The sequence below is a fragment of the Podarcis filfolensis genome, assembly GCF_964270895.1.
Source record: "Podarcis filfolensis genome assembly, chromosome: 3".
Lineage (NCBI taxonomy): Eukaryota > Metazoa > Chordata > Lepidosauria > Squamata > Lacertidae > Podarcis > Podarcis filfolensis.
Genome location: NC_139606.1, coordinates 73,588,456 through 73,603,332, shown reverse-complemented (window position 1 = coordinate 73,603,332; position 14,877 = coordinate 73,588,456).

Sequence of the window (14,877 nt, the reverse complement as noted above, 5' to 3'; positions counted from 1 at the left end):
ATTACCTCCCTCCTGCTGAGTTCTACAAAGGGGACAGTGAGACTAAGGAGGAGGGCTTGTAAGTAAGGGAGTAGGCTGAAGTGGGGACGGAGGTGGCTTAAGACAGATACATTTAGCAGGAAAGTCCCCCACTTGTCTCAATAAACTTCTCCACTCAATATTATTAAGCCTTCCATGCCTGTGGCGGGGAACTCTGCTTTTTCAGGGCCCTCCATTGTGAGGAAACTAGATACATCTCCACTCAATATTTGTTTGTTTGTTTGCTTGTTTGCTTATTTACTTACTGGGAATGTCAGGGGTGGAGCAGATGTACCTAGGCATGCACATACCCCTCCCTAGTTTGAGCTTATGTAACCCTTCTGAACGCCTCAGAATGGTTTCTATGAGAGTTTCAGGTGCGAAATCTGGCATTAAAGGAACCACAGGGAACACTGCCAAGAAAACACAGGTAAAATACGATCTCTCTTTTTCCAGACTCAAGATGCTGAAGTAGCCAGGCAGGTCCCTGGTGTGGATTGAGATGACGGTGTATGGAAGTAATTCTGTAACTGTTGTTTCTCGGTTTTGCTATGGGCATTATGATGTTATGAGGGTTTTTTGGGGGGGAGGCAGGCCCCCCAATAACAACTACATTCAGTGAAGGATTAGAACTTGAGCAAACTCATAAATTCACGAATTTAGCAAGGGCTGGAAATAATACTGTCTAGTTTCCTCATGAGGCCAGCCTGGCAATGGCTCCCCAGGGGTGGCTCATGGAAGAAACAAAAGCCTGGTAAAGGCCTGGATTGTTTGATAATGTTAAGCCATCAGCAAAACATAAGACCCTCTGCCTAGTAGCTTTTGGGATAGGATTACCATTGGCCTAATCATGCACGGGTGCCCAAACCTTTTTCAAAGAGGGCCAGATTTGATGGAGTGAACATGCGTGAGGGCCAACCAAAGTTGTTGAGCTTTTTTTTTAGGATTTTACCCCAGGACATATACTGCCACGGGAGCCAATGGACTTGAGAAACAGAGGTTGCCAGGGTGACCACATGGGGGATTGGTGCTGGAAGTGGAAGGAGTTGTTTTCTGCAATTTCTGCTGGGAAGCAGAAGGCAGATGTGGGCAAAACTCTGTGTGGGGACCGAAGGGCAGAAGCCATTAAGGGCTGACTGGAGCCGTCTCTTACAAAGAGACTCTGAACCATGCTGGCTGCTGCTTTGAATCCAAGGTTCAGGGCAATGCCATCCAGATGCCTGTTTGGATAGGTTGCTGCTGTATTTGTGGCAGAAGCCGGCTCCTCTTGCTTGGACTGTGAATGTTGTACACCCCTCCACTCTACACTCAGGTTTTATATAGGTGTGAATAAAACCATATATCATAAAGACACCATAGTCTTTATGATGTCTTTATGCTGTGTCTCATTCCAAAGGAAACACAAACCCTGGTTAAGTGCCAAGACCCCCGTAATCTCACACTGCTCGGGGATTGGGGTGGCCTGCAACAAGAATGTCTCCCGATTTCTTCACACAAGACTTTTTCCTGAGGCACAAGCCAGGCCAACTCATCTGGAAAGTCAACAGCCATTTTCTCTTTTGCCGACTTCTTCCATTTCTCCAGAATCCCCATTTTTGCTTGTTTGTTTTATTCCATTGTTTTAAAATGTGATGTGAGCTGAACTCCCTGTGCACTGTTTACATTCCATTGATAATTTGTTCTTTCTTATGACTCTTTCACAGAGCAAACATTTTATTGAGCTATGTCTCTGTTCAGTACTGTTTCCAGAAGGTTCTGTTCCTTCAGTCCACTGAAGGTTATTGGGGAATATGCTGCCGAAGCAGAAGGGACTAAGATCGTGCTCATTTCTATGGATATTTGTTGGCATTTACCCACCAAGCCACTAAAACTCATTTTGACCTGTAACTCCCTTGTTAGATTAGTTATTTATCTGTGCTACTGAAAACTCCAAATCTACAAAGTCAAAATTTCCACATCAGCTGTGGGGAAACTGGAAAGACCATGGCAACACAGTTGTCCTGTTCTTTCTGAACATTTGTAACTCCATCTTCAGTTCTCAGTTGCCTTACAGAGTGCTCAGACAGCTACTGCAGCAGTTTGAAAGCAACTTTGGAGTTTTTCAGTCTTTCTCGTTGGCTGGTGCCAGTGAAAATTTACAATCTGTTTCTTCTGTTGTGTTTGTTTTTCCAGCAAAAAAGGAAATGCTCTTTACAATTTGTCCCTCACACTTTGAACTTCTGTTTCATATCTGCAAATGAGCTCAGTATTAAGTGAATTGCACATAGTGTACTATTCCATTTGACTCATTGTTGTGCGTTCATTGGACAGAAAGTGTAGGGACAGAAAAACGGCCATGTTAGCTTGTCACAGCAAGAATGACAAGAGTCCTGTGGCTCTTTGAAGACTAATCCATCTCTTTTGCAGACACAGGAAGTCAACGTCAGCTGCAGTTCAGTGTTCCTGTTCCTGCTGTAGCAAAGGAGTACCAGTTACGGCCTTGCTCGAGAGTTGGATCCCATTGCCTTTCTTGCTGGCCAATAGGATCCAGCTACAGTCAAACCTTGGTTCGCGAATGGCTTAGTTGTCAAAAAAATCGGCTCCCAAACGCCGAAAACCTGGAAGTAAGTGTTCCGGTTTTTTAACGTTTTTCGGAAGCCGAACGTCCGATGAGGCTTCCGCTTGAGTGCAGGAAGCTCCTGCAGCCAATCGGAAGCTGCACTTTGGTTTACAAACGTTTTGGGCGTCAAAAGGACTCCCAGAACGCATTGTTTGAGAACCAAGGCACCACTGTATTACTGAATGACATGGGTAAGAGTTACCCTAAAAAGCTTATTTGTCTGCAGCATTCATAGTCTAAGTGTTTTGCTTTATAACTTATGTATGAAGTTAAATTGATTTAATGCTAAAAAGACTAAAAAGGACTTGTCCATTAACTTTACCCACTGTAAATCAAACCAAGAGTTGGATAGCTCTAGACATCCTGCCAGCCAATCTTTCCACTCTGTCTCTTGAACAAAGGAGCTTTCACCTCTGCCTGAATGTTCTGCACGGTTGGAATGTAAATTATTGTTTTGGGTTTTGTCTGCATAATGTATTTTGATGGCATACAATGGTTTGAAAACAAAAAGCTTTTTAAAAATAAATATATATATATTAAACCTACCTAATATTCCTCCTGGTTATTCCCCTGCTCTCCAGTTCTCTCTATCCTCTCCTGCTCCAGAAGTTCCCTATTTGTGGCTCAGCAGTTGTGATGCTTGGGTCATTTGCTTTTTTTGCTGCTTTACAGGGCCCCCCTAAGATAGCTGTCAGTGCACAAGAAACAAGAAACTGCAAGTGCCTGTTCTCTGAATGATCCCCATGTTACCAGCATGTGGTTCTCATTTGGCAGGACTGAGAAGGAGCAGTGTTCTCATAATAGTTCCAAATAAAAACCATCTCCTTGAAAACTAAGGAGTCCAATGAGAGGTGATGTCCTCAGGATGTCATTCAGCCAACACTGCTACAAAAAGATGCATTCATCTGCAGGCTTGCCGGCTAGAGCAGAAGAAGGCCTGTTGCTCCTGATTTCTAAAGCGCTACTTAGGATCCTATGTTTACATCAGGGAGTCGCTGGGGTCATGCCGAATCAAGACGATAAGTGAAAGTAAAGTGTATTTGAAACTTGAGTCATTCTGACAGACTAATCAAGTGTAATATTCTCTCAGATTTTCTGTCATGAATGGGAATGCAAAGGCTGTGCTCTGTTAATGTAGGCATCTGGAGCCAAAAAGCAAGTTACAACCTTGTCTAGGTTGTGGGTGAGGCTGTGAAATCTTAATTTATGTTGTCATCCCAGTATGAAGAGAGTGTTCTCTTCTCATCTTTGGCTCGTCTGGATGAATACTCGAAGCAGTCATGGTTCTGAACTTTAGCCAGCAGTTATCCTTTTCAGTAGGGTAGTTGTTCTGGGGTGTTTAAAATGTGAATTTCATGCACTTCTAGTGCATATAATTCCTTCTCCAGCATCCCCACTTTGAAGCAGAGCCAGTTAATTTGTCAGCAGATCTACCACTTGGATATTTGATTCTGCTTCTAAAAGTTAAATTCTCAAAGTCAGCTAAATGTTTCTATTGTAGTGCTTGTAAGATTGTTAAGGTGAGCTTCAGTTTCTTCCAACTTGTGGTTTTGGAATACTTTCCCCTTCAGTCTTCTTACAAAACATCTGGAAGACTCAAGTTGCCAGTCCCTTTCCATTGTTCAGGGGAAGTGGTCAAAAATGCACTGGAAAAGTCTGTATTAGTTTTTGTCCCTGTTCTGCCCACCCACCAACCTGTTGTTTCCCTTAGAGCTCTGAGTATCTCATCACCAATGGTAGATCAATAAGCCAATAAGAAACATTCTACTAATGACTGGATTTCAATTGGCCTTTGCAAACAGAGAGCACTCTAGATCCTTTAGGATCTAGGAGTCACAATCTGGGTGAAACTGACGAGGTTTCAGTTGCCTATTATTGGCCATGAGAAAACTGCAAACCAGGCTAAAGAAAATGTAACAACACTCCCCCAGAAAAATAGCCACGTGCCCATTGGCGTTCATCTGGGTCATAGAAGATACCCGAGTTTAAGGCCCCAATCTGCACTATGCATTTAAGGTACTATGCTACCACTTCAAACAGTCTTGGCTTCTACCAAAGGACAGGAAAGTGGGCGGGGACTCTTGCTGTCACCATTATGGTACCTGTAACCCCTATTTCCTTACATTGCTGGGAACCAATTCACAAAATATCCTAGGGAGTATCAGAGCCAGTGTGGTGTAGTGGTTAGAGTGTCAGCCATGAAACTCGCTGGATGAACCTGGGCCAGTCACTGCCTCTCAGCCTAACCTGCCTCACAGGGTTGTTAGGAGGAATTAAACGAGGAGGAGGAGGAGGGAAACCACGTACGCCACCTTTATCCCCTCAGAGAAAAAAATGGTGGGCTATAAATGTGATAAATAACAATAAACAAACATACAAGTAAAGTCCCAAGGACATTTTCCCAGCACTTACCCAAACTATCCACTGATTTTGCTTTTTTAAAAAAGTCTATGTTGCACATTCTTGCGGCACTGCTGTGTATAACCCTCTATGACTGGGTGAAGCAAGGGGTCTTGTGCTAACCTATGCACAAACTGGAGTAAAAGGCAACTCCTGTACTCTGACATGGCTGTAGAGAACATGCAATGTACAGGGGGAGGGACAGTATTGCTAGGAAATGGGTGTGATGATGAATGTGAGATATTGGCCAGGACGGTTAAAGTTTGACAAGCTTAACATTACTGGCTTCCCTCTTAAAGGGGCAAAACTCCATTTTGGGAGCCAGTTAAAGCAGTCAGTCCTGAAGTTTGTTAAATTTCCTGTGTTTCATCCCCTCTTTCACCCACTGGATGCCGATTCGTGTTTTCTGTCCGCCTCCATGGGTTTTTCAATTTAAATTGTTAAGTGTGGTTTCTTAGTTCTGGTACATGATGTCATTCATAATTTGCTCAGCTGCAATAAGCCCAGGGCCCTAGATACACGAAACATATGATCTTGTTACAGAGATGAGGCAGTTTCAAGCCAGTGAACTGCAACAACAAAAGCTACCAATTGTTTTTGGAACACTTTTTTTTAAGCTGATAATCTTTCTCTTAGGCATTGTCAACAGCACAAAAGTCATTCCCTTTTGGTTACAACGGATTACAATTCACAACAATTGTGAATTGCTTTTTAGATGTTTTTCTATAAAAATATGCAACAAACTAGTGTGCAACTGATATTAATGATCTGCTTTTGTATTGCAATTCTAAATGACAACTCTTTGATAAACTGGCAAAAGTCTTTCAACCAGAGTTAGAACCAGTAAAGCTGATTTAATTGATACGTTATTTGGTTTCAAAGCATTCACTCCTCTGTTATTATACTATATGCTGTCTATTATTTAAATGGTTTTAATAATAATGGCACATGTAGAACAACTGCTCTGCTATGAGCATCAATACTAGCCTTGTAAATAAGCCTGCAAAAGTTACTAGCCTGCAGTAATGACAGCAACAACAAGAAGCCCCAGAGAGGAGGAGCAGGTAGCTTCATTTCTATGCTGGGCATAGCAGATGATGCTTCTCACTTGGTTTCTACACTCAAACCTCAGTTTGTCAAGCGTAATCCATTCCGGAAGCCTGTTCTGCTTCCGAAAAGTTCAATAACTGAAGCACAGCTTCTGACTGGTTGCAGGAGCTTCCTGCACTCAAGCGGAAGTGACGTCAGACACTCGGCTTCTGAAAAATGTTCAAAAGTCAGAGCATTTACTTCCGGCAGTCGGGAATCAAAGTGTTCCAAAACGGAGCCATTCGGGAACTGAGGTTTGACTATATTTGGGATGGAGAAGAGGAGAGACGTAGAACAATCCATCCCTTCTCTCCCAACCTGCTTGCTCCTCTGCTTGCAGTTCCTGGTCACCTATGATCTAAACCAAGAAGAAGAAGAAGAAGCGTTTGGATTTGATATCCCGCTTTATCACTACCCGAAGGAGTCTCAAAGCGGCTAACATTCTCCTTTCCCTTCCTCCCCCACAACAAACAAAGATCTTATCAATTAAAAATACAGTATTTAAAAAAGTGCCACAGATCATGCTGCCCTTCCAAAGTACTATTACAGGCTCAAAACAGGAGGCATTTCCTGGCCTCACTTATCCTAATGTATATTTCCATTCTTCCAGCACACAAGGATTGTCTAATGGAAAAAAGCTGGTGCAGATGGACCATCACAATAATCATTACTTCCCCCCAAACTTCCAGTTCCATCATTTTAGAGTTTGTGTTTGGTGTTCTTGAACATATTATATGTACACACAATCCTTGGATGACTGTATTTTAAATTATTATTTTCAACTCATCATAAGAGCAAACATAAAGGCAAACCACAAGAAAGGCAACGAATCCTCCCCAAATACTTATAATCTTTTGTCACTAATGTGTTGATTAAAGCAAATATTATACGGCAGAGTATCAGCCAAGTCGTATGTGGATCTATTGATGCAATGAGTTTTTCAAAAAGTCTAATTATATTTTTGCTCACAGCTTTGCTGCATAAAAGAGAAATACAAAAGGAAACCCATCTTTGTTGTGGTTCGGATTTCCTCATCCTGTACAAATCTGCTCCCAATTTAGGAATATATGATGGTTTCTGCTCTCAAAATTTCATTAAATATTATTTGCCTCCTTGGATTCAGCAAAGGCTTCTGCACTGGCCATGCAGTGAAATGGCTGGAAACGCACAGCCATTGGAACACATTGGGTAGAATTTATTGCCTCTCCATTTTGACAGTGAAATCAGCTAAGGTTCATCTGAGCCACTAGGTATATGCAAAATAACTAAGCAAGTATTAGAAGTTATCCCAGAACTGGCCCTACTAAACATCTTCCAAGATAAAAATGCCCACTCACATCATGAAGAGCTCATAACCCACCTATTCTCAGAAGCCAGAAACATCATAGCCAGACACTGGAGAGACCTGTCCGGAATAAGCATGGACCAATGGTATCAAATAGTATGGGAAACAGCATTATTAGAAAAACTAACCAATAAACTGAAACTGACACCGGGACAAATGGAAGAAGATGCCTTCACCCCAGTATGGCTCCTCTTTATCACATACACAGCCCAACAAGACAACAAGAATTTGCCAACAACATACGAATCAATATGGCTAACCTGATCCAAAAACACCCACCCACCCCACTCACAAAGTTCACAACAGCCAATCAAAGACAACCAACCACACCCTGGGCCACCCCCAATGTCTCTCACCACCAAAGAAATATAAGCGAATAGTTAAGAGAACCCGCACAAGCGACGCTGACACAAAACCCCACACATACGCTAAGTAGAATAGAAACATCGCCACCCAACCCCAACCCCACTCACCATGGCTCCCTCCACCTCTTTCCGCCTTTTCTTCCTAATGTAACACTAATGTCTCAACAAATGAAACTGATCTGTAGATAATGTAACTTGAAAAAAGAGACATTGCACATACTTTTGTGAACCAAGAAATCTTTAATAAAAATATGTAAAAAAAGAAAGAAAAAGAAAATCTGAGCCACTAGGTATGGCTATGTGAAGTCTGCCTTGGCCTGTGAGTTGTTGTTGCAAATCTTGATTTGACTGCAGCGCTGGGGATTTGTCTCTGGCTAGTGGGCCAGTTTCCTAATTACAACCACAAACCTTTGGGCAGGTTCAATGCTTTGACAGGTTGGATGGATTCCCTTCTTTCTGACTTGTGTGAACCAAGGTGAACAATGACCACAATGAAATCAGCAACCTCTGAACCTGAGTCAGCACCTGCTTCTTGTCTCCCAAAGAACAATTTAAGTTCTCTGCATTCGGGGAGGAAGCTTTTTCATACATTTGATCTCTCTCATATATTCTACCACTTTTTAAAACTGCTCTTTCACAAATCGTATTTAGCACCTGAGATTCCGTTACATGAGGGTGGGGAGACCAGGGCTGGATCCAGACACATCAAAGAAGCTTTTCAGCTTAAAGTGTTGTAAATTTAAACAGGGAAAACAGGTAGAGAAAAACGGGACTCTACATCGCCATCCGGTGGCACAAAGTTATATCACACACACGGTGCTTTTGCTTTACCAGTCTAGATGAGGTCCCAGGATTCAAAGCAATCTTCAAAGGCTTCCTCTTAAATATTTTTAAGATGAAATAGCAAAAAGGTTGTATATTTTAATAGCATTTCTTGTGCCTATTTTTCCAACCTCACATTACGGATATACAGTTGTACCTTGGATCCTGAACGCCTTGCGACTCAAACGTTTTGGCTCCTGAATGCCACAAATCCAGAAGGTAGTGTTCCGGTTTGCAAGCGTTCTTTGGAAGCTGAACGTCTGGCTTGGCTTCCGATTGGCTGCAGGAAGCTCCTGCAGCCAATCGGAAGCTGTGCCTTGGTTGTTGAATATTTTCAGAAGTTGAACAGACCTCCAGAATGGATTCTGTTTGACAACCAAGGTTGTATAGATATTGCTGATGAAAACATCATATGTGGTCTCAAACAGAGGGGAGATTAATTTTCGTTTTGTTCAGATATCGCTGATGAAAAAATCATGTCTTCTCAGACATAAAGGTAAAGGTAAAGGGACCCCTGACCATTAGGCCCAGTCGTGGCTGGCTCTGGGGTTGCGACGCTCATCTCGCTTTATTGGCCAAAGGAGCCGGCGTACAGCTTCCGGGTCATGTGTCCAGCATGACTAAGCTGCTTCTGGCGAACCAGAGCAGCACATGGAAACGCCGTTTACCTTCCCACCGGAGTGGTACCTATTTATCTACTTGCACTTTGACGTGCTTTCGAACTGCTAGGTTGGCAGGAGTAGGGACCGAGCAACGGGAGCTCACCCCGTTGCGGGGATTCAAACTTCCGACCTTCTGATTGGCAAGTCCTAGGCTCTGTGGTTTAACCCACAGTGCCACCCGCGTCCCTTCAACATAGTTCTCAAACATGGGGGAGATTAATTTTCCACCACCCATTTCCATAGCATGCTGGCCTAATTTTTTCTATCACCCAGTTCAAATAATGCAATCAAATCCCTTCCACAAAATAACAGTTTGAAGGCAACCCTGTGTGTGGTTTTTTTAAATCTAAGTGCTGCTGCATGTCTACAGACCTGACTCATAGATTGATACTCAGTCCTACCTCCTAGTTTGCCCTGAGCTCACCCAAGTGCTGCTGATGGCCCAGCCCTGATAATTATCTTCCCAGTTCCCTCAACTTTCCCTGCCATGCATCCTTGATGAGAGAAACTGTAAGGAAATGAATAATACATTGGCATTAGACAGGCAGCTTCACTGTATTGTTTGTGGTGCCTGCTAAATACTTTTTTGTTTAGGCAAGCCTATCCAGACATGTCATTTTGACATGAATTTTGTAGTTTTATTTTATTATGTGTATTTTATTAAACTGCTGATTCTACTTCCTTTTTTGGGGGGGGGTAATTAGGTCAATTGGTTTTTAACATATGGTTCTATCGGGAGTTTCAATGGTTAAGCAGTATGTAAATCTTGTTAAATAAATAAGATAAATGACACCTGGTTTGAGACTGCTGGCTTCAAAAGCTTCTTTGGATATCACTTCAACGTTCCTGCTGGTTGGCCCTCACATTGTGCTGAAGTCACGCATGGGACATTTAAGGCAAGGTGTGCCCTTAGCCCTGAGCTAAAATGGGGAGGTGAGAGTTTTGGAAAAAATGTCTGTGAGAGTTAGTCTGAGGAACTGTTAAATTCTTGGCATGGGCACTAATTTGCCAGGGTTGCCTACGCGACCATTACAGAAAGCATTGCCCTCACCCTAGAGCCATGGTTCCCACCGTGGGGCACCCCCCCCACAGGGGGGCAATTTGATTTTTAAGGGGGGCAATTCAAGAATGAGTCAGACCAAGTCAATGGCCTTTTAGGGTTCCTCCACTTTTCTGAATAATAAGAATTATATGCCACCGGGGGGGTGGGGAATCAGGGTTTTAGAGATGCTTAGTCAGGACATGGCCCCAAAAAAGTTGGGAACCACTGCTCTAGAGGGTTTCATTTGCCCTTAGTGGCATCCACTAAATTTTTTTGAATAGGTAGTAATATGCCATCATTAAACTCAGTACATCATCCCTGATTGGCTGGGATCGCTGATTGGTGGGTGATCACCAAAGCAGCAGTTGCAGATGGGGTATCTTATGCAGATGTATCAGAGAAAGGGGTCTACTTTGTTTTGTTTTCAGGGATCCTTTGCTAAAGCTCAGATGCAAAGGAGAGAACACTGTGGCTCACAGCTGCAGTAGATTAAACAGCAGGCGTTCTTTACAGATGATGTGCTATCATGTATTGCTGCCGAGAGAGTAACTATGATTTTCTGCTATGTGAATTGACAGTAGGTGGTGGAAGGGTGGTACTCCTGTTGGCATGTAACTCCCAGACACATCTCTGTGTTTTTTTAGTCTCATTCCTCTCAGCTCAGGCACTTTTGCTTTGAACTGAAATGCAGAAAGATGCCATAAAGGTTTAACATTGTTATGTATGCATCAAGGTTATGTATGCATGGTTCTTAATCTTGTTTCATAGCCTAGCTTTGATATTAGATGGAGGGAGAGAGAATGTTTCCTGAAAACTCAACATGATTTCCCTCCTTTCCGAGCTCTATGGGGTGGGGAATGACCATGACACATAAGCTGCTTTATTGATTTATATCCCCGCCCCAGCCTCAAAGACTCGGGGAGATAAATGGGATTATGAAAGCATAAAAGGGGACAAAGGAAGTGTGATCTGGAAAGACTATCTGGAAATAGATAAGCCATAACCAAATGTTTTGTGTACATAGTGTTGTGTACAAGTGCCACTGAAATAATTGAAAGTTGAAGCACCCTTATAGTTTGTGCTGGGATGTTGTCGTATGTATTTACATTGTTTCAATCAGAATGCATTTATTTGAATGATAATGGGATTCGGAAGGGAGAGAAGTAAGCAGGTCAATTGATAAGGGTTGAAGCTGGATTTCAAGAACAGATTGAAAAGGAGAAGTGGAAACAGAGATCCACCTGATGCAGAAAATGCAAATGGCACCACCAATGCTAGTATATTATAAATACAGCAATAATTATATCAGATATCAGACAAGATGCTGATTTCCCCTGTCAGTTATTTGTTATCATTATTGAATTCATTTTATAGCAACATAGGCTGTACCATTGGTATTTTCTTCATCTGGCAACAAAATGTTTTATACAAATACTTTAATTGTGCCCTCCAGTCTGCTGCCTAATTTTGCTAGCGATGCAGACAGACTGCCTAGAAAGGTCACTGTGTGTACATGAAGGGAAAGGGATTTTTAAAAACCTCACAGAGAGAGATTGAACAGAATTACAGAGCTGGGTATGAGGAAAGGCCATTTAACTGAAACTCAGTGGGACCATTTTCTCCCCCAAGCATCAACCAATGCAGTCCTGACCACAACATATCACAAAGAAGAGATGCTGGACAGACCTGCTCTAACTACAAAAAATGTTTCAAACAAGGGAGCCCGTCTTTTATACATCACAATAGAAGGGGTGTGTTAGATTAAGGGAGTCTCAGTGAGACTGGTCCAAGGCACAGGGACAAGAGAAGCAGCCATCAGAGGATGCTTACCCTAGCTATGTAAATTAGGACAGAGCCAATATGGCGCTTATTTGCAGACATGGAAAGTGGGGTGGCATGTTAGTTACTGGCAGGGTTGACACATGCCACCATCCTGCCTCCTTGCTGCTGCTGACCACCAAGCTGAATTCTGCATCATCACTAGAAAAATGCCACATGATTCTGGTCAGCTGACAGCAGCGAGGTCATGAGAGAGTGACTGTGAGCCTTGTCTCTCCGACCTCTAAATTAGCCTCTGCTCTTTAAAACTTGAAAGAGGGAAAGCAAGAGCAATGTCACCCCTCTCTTCCATTGTGAACCTTCAAATTCAGGGCTGGATATTTGGAAAATTGTCCCAGTGAATATATTTTAGAGTGAAGCCTATTAGCAGCCTATTGGCTGGGTTACATGAAAAATGAAATAATAATAAAGTCCCCTTGAGTTTGGTTTGGAAACTGCACGTAGTGCAAAATGTTGAGGCTGAGGTGTTGGCTGAAGCAGCTCCATACCAGCTTATTACACCAGTGCTGAAAACTCTAAACTGGCTGCCTGTACAGTACCCAGCTAAATTCAAGATATTAGCTGTTTGGTGTATAAAGTCCTGAACAGCCTAGGACCAGGTTACCTGAAAGACCATCTTGTTCCTTATACATTGGCCCGGTCCCTGAGATTATCTGGAGAAGCCCTCCTTTATTGTTCCAGTTATCATGTATTCCTAAAACCGTGTTTATGGAAGACAATCTTACTAGGCTATGAGTGATCGCCAGAGAAGAAGTAATATTGATGGCTTCCTACATTGTTGCATCATCCCTTTGGAATGCTTCCTACCAAAGTCAAACAATTTAGACCGTTTGGCACCTGCTGAAAATGTTTCTGTTTCGGCAAGCATTTTCGGAGAATTAATTTGATTCAATGTCAGTCATTTGTGCTTTGTGATTTTATGATTTCATGTTTGTTTGTTTTTCAATCCAAATAATTTTTATTGATTTTCTTGTAAAAACAAGAAAAACATATAACTACAGTAACTTGCCCAGTGGTACATCAGTGGTACATTCTTATTAAGTTTCATATGTAGTACACAGTACACAAGCAAGATGTTTATTTATGCATTGTCAGTTCAAGTATCCTCTCCTCCAAGATTCTTGTGTTGTGGGTGGAATAAAAGCGTATTCTGTCTCATTTGTAATGGAAAAGAATGGAAACCAAGTCTTGCCAAAAGCAGGAGGAAGAACTGTGCGGGGAGAGACTTCATCAGGCAAGGCCTTCTTCCACCTGCCTTGCCCCACACTCTAGTCTCTGCTTCTCAATTTGTATTGTATTATTTTATGTTCTATGGCTTGCCGTTGTTTTATTAATTGTGGTTTAGAAATTATTTATTGTAATTGTTAAGAGTGGATTTCTCTTTAATTTTTATATGCTGATATTATTATTCTATACTATTCTAGTGATTGTTGAATGTTACTTTACTTGATGTAGGTTTCTTATTTTAAAGTTATATTTTATTATTACATTTTTGCATTGTATTAGATTGTTATAAGGTGTACATTCTTTGTTTCTTCAGCTTGGAAACTGCCTTGGGTATTGAAAGATAGAAAGATGGTATACAAATAAAAAGTGATGATGTTGATGATGATATCTACCTTTGAAGTGCCTTTAATTACCTTTCTATGGCAAGTAAGGCGTTCCGACAGAACCACATTCCAAATATTATTTATCCAGGTTTCAATAGGGATTTACATAGGTTTTTCCCAATACTGGGCTATTGCTAATTGGGCTTCTGATAACAGGGGAAAAAAATACTGTCTCTGCATTTAAGGTTATTATTTAAATTTGAGTCTAAGGATATAATTTCATGGTTTTTGATGCTTCTGTAGTACATTGGCATGTATGTTGGTGGTTTAGAAATGTAAGTAAATAATGAGACAATAGCATATCCCTATTTTGCTTCTGTTATACTGCTCGTGATACAAAAAACCCCACAAGGGCAATTTAATATTATTATTTGTCAGAGATGGCAAAAAACCTTGAGCCAGTTCTGAGGTTTAGTGAGGTGAGAGGTGGAAAAGAAGATATGCTCTTGCATATCATAGCCCAGGAAACATCATAAATCAGTAGTTAGTAGCTGGAGTTCCATCCACTGGCAGTTTCTGATACTTACTTAGGGAGTCCTAGATCATGCAGATCTGCAACATGGGGGGCTTTCGGCAGAGGAAGAAAAAAAAGTTCTGTTTGTTGAATGCTTTACACATGTGCTTTTGCTTAACAAAAATGCAATAAAATAGTTAGGACAGTGTGCACAGTTTGCATCAGTCATTTACTGTAATCAGTCTAACATTTCAGGCATCAATAAAGTTAACTGGTTTGTATTTCATGTCAAAGTAATTACCCCCTAATTATATCAATTTGCCCTTTTTAAAAAAAGCAAACAAATCCGAAGCAATAAACCTTTCATTTTCTGCATTAAAGGGGCTTTTTTTTGACACGGGCTTCTCATATAAGAAAAGCAGTTACATAATACCTTATTGTAAATATGTCAGGTGTACATCTTAATTGCCTTTGTTAAGGAAGAGCTCAATAACCTCAATTAATCCATGCTTTACTACTGAGATAAGCCAAGCTACATGATTTTGGGTGACGTAGCCATCTTTAATCTTTTTTCCTTTTCGCATTTTCCTATAGTTTTCAGTCGTCCAAACAGATATCATCCTACAACTCTA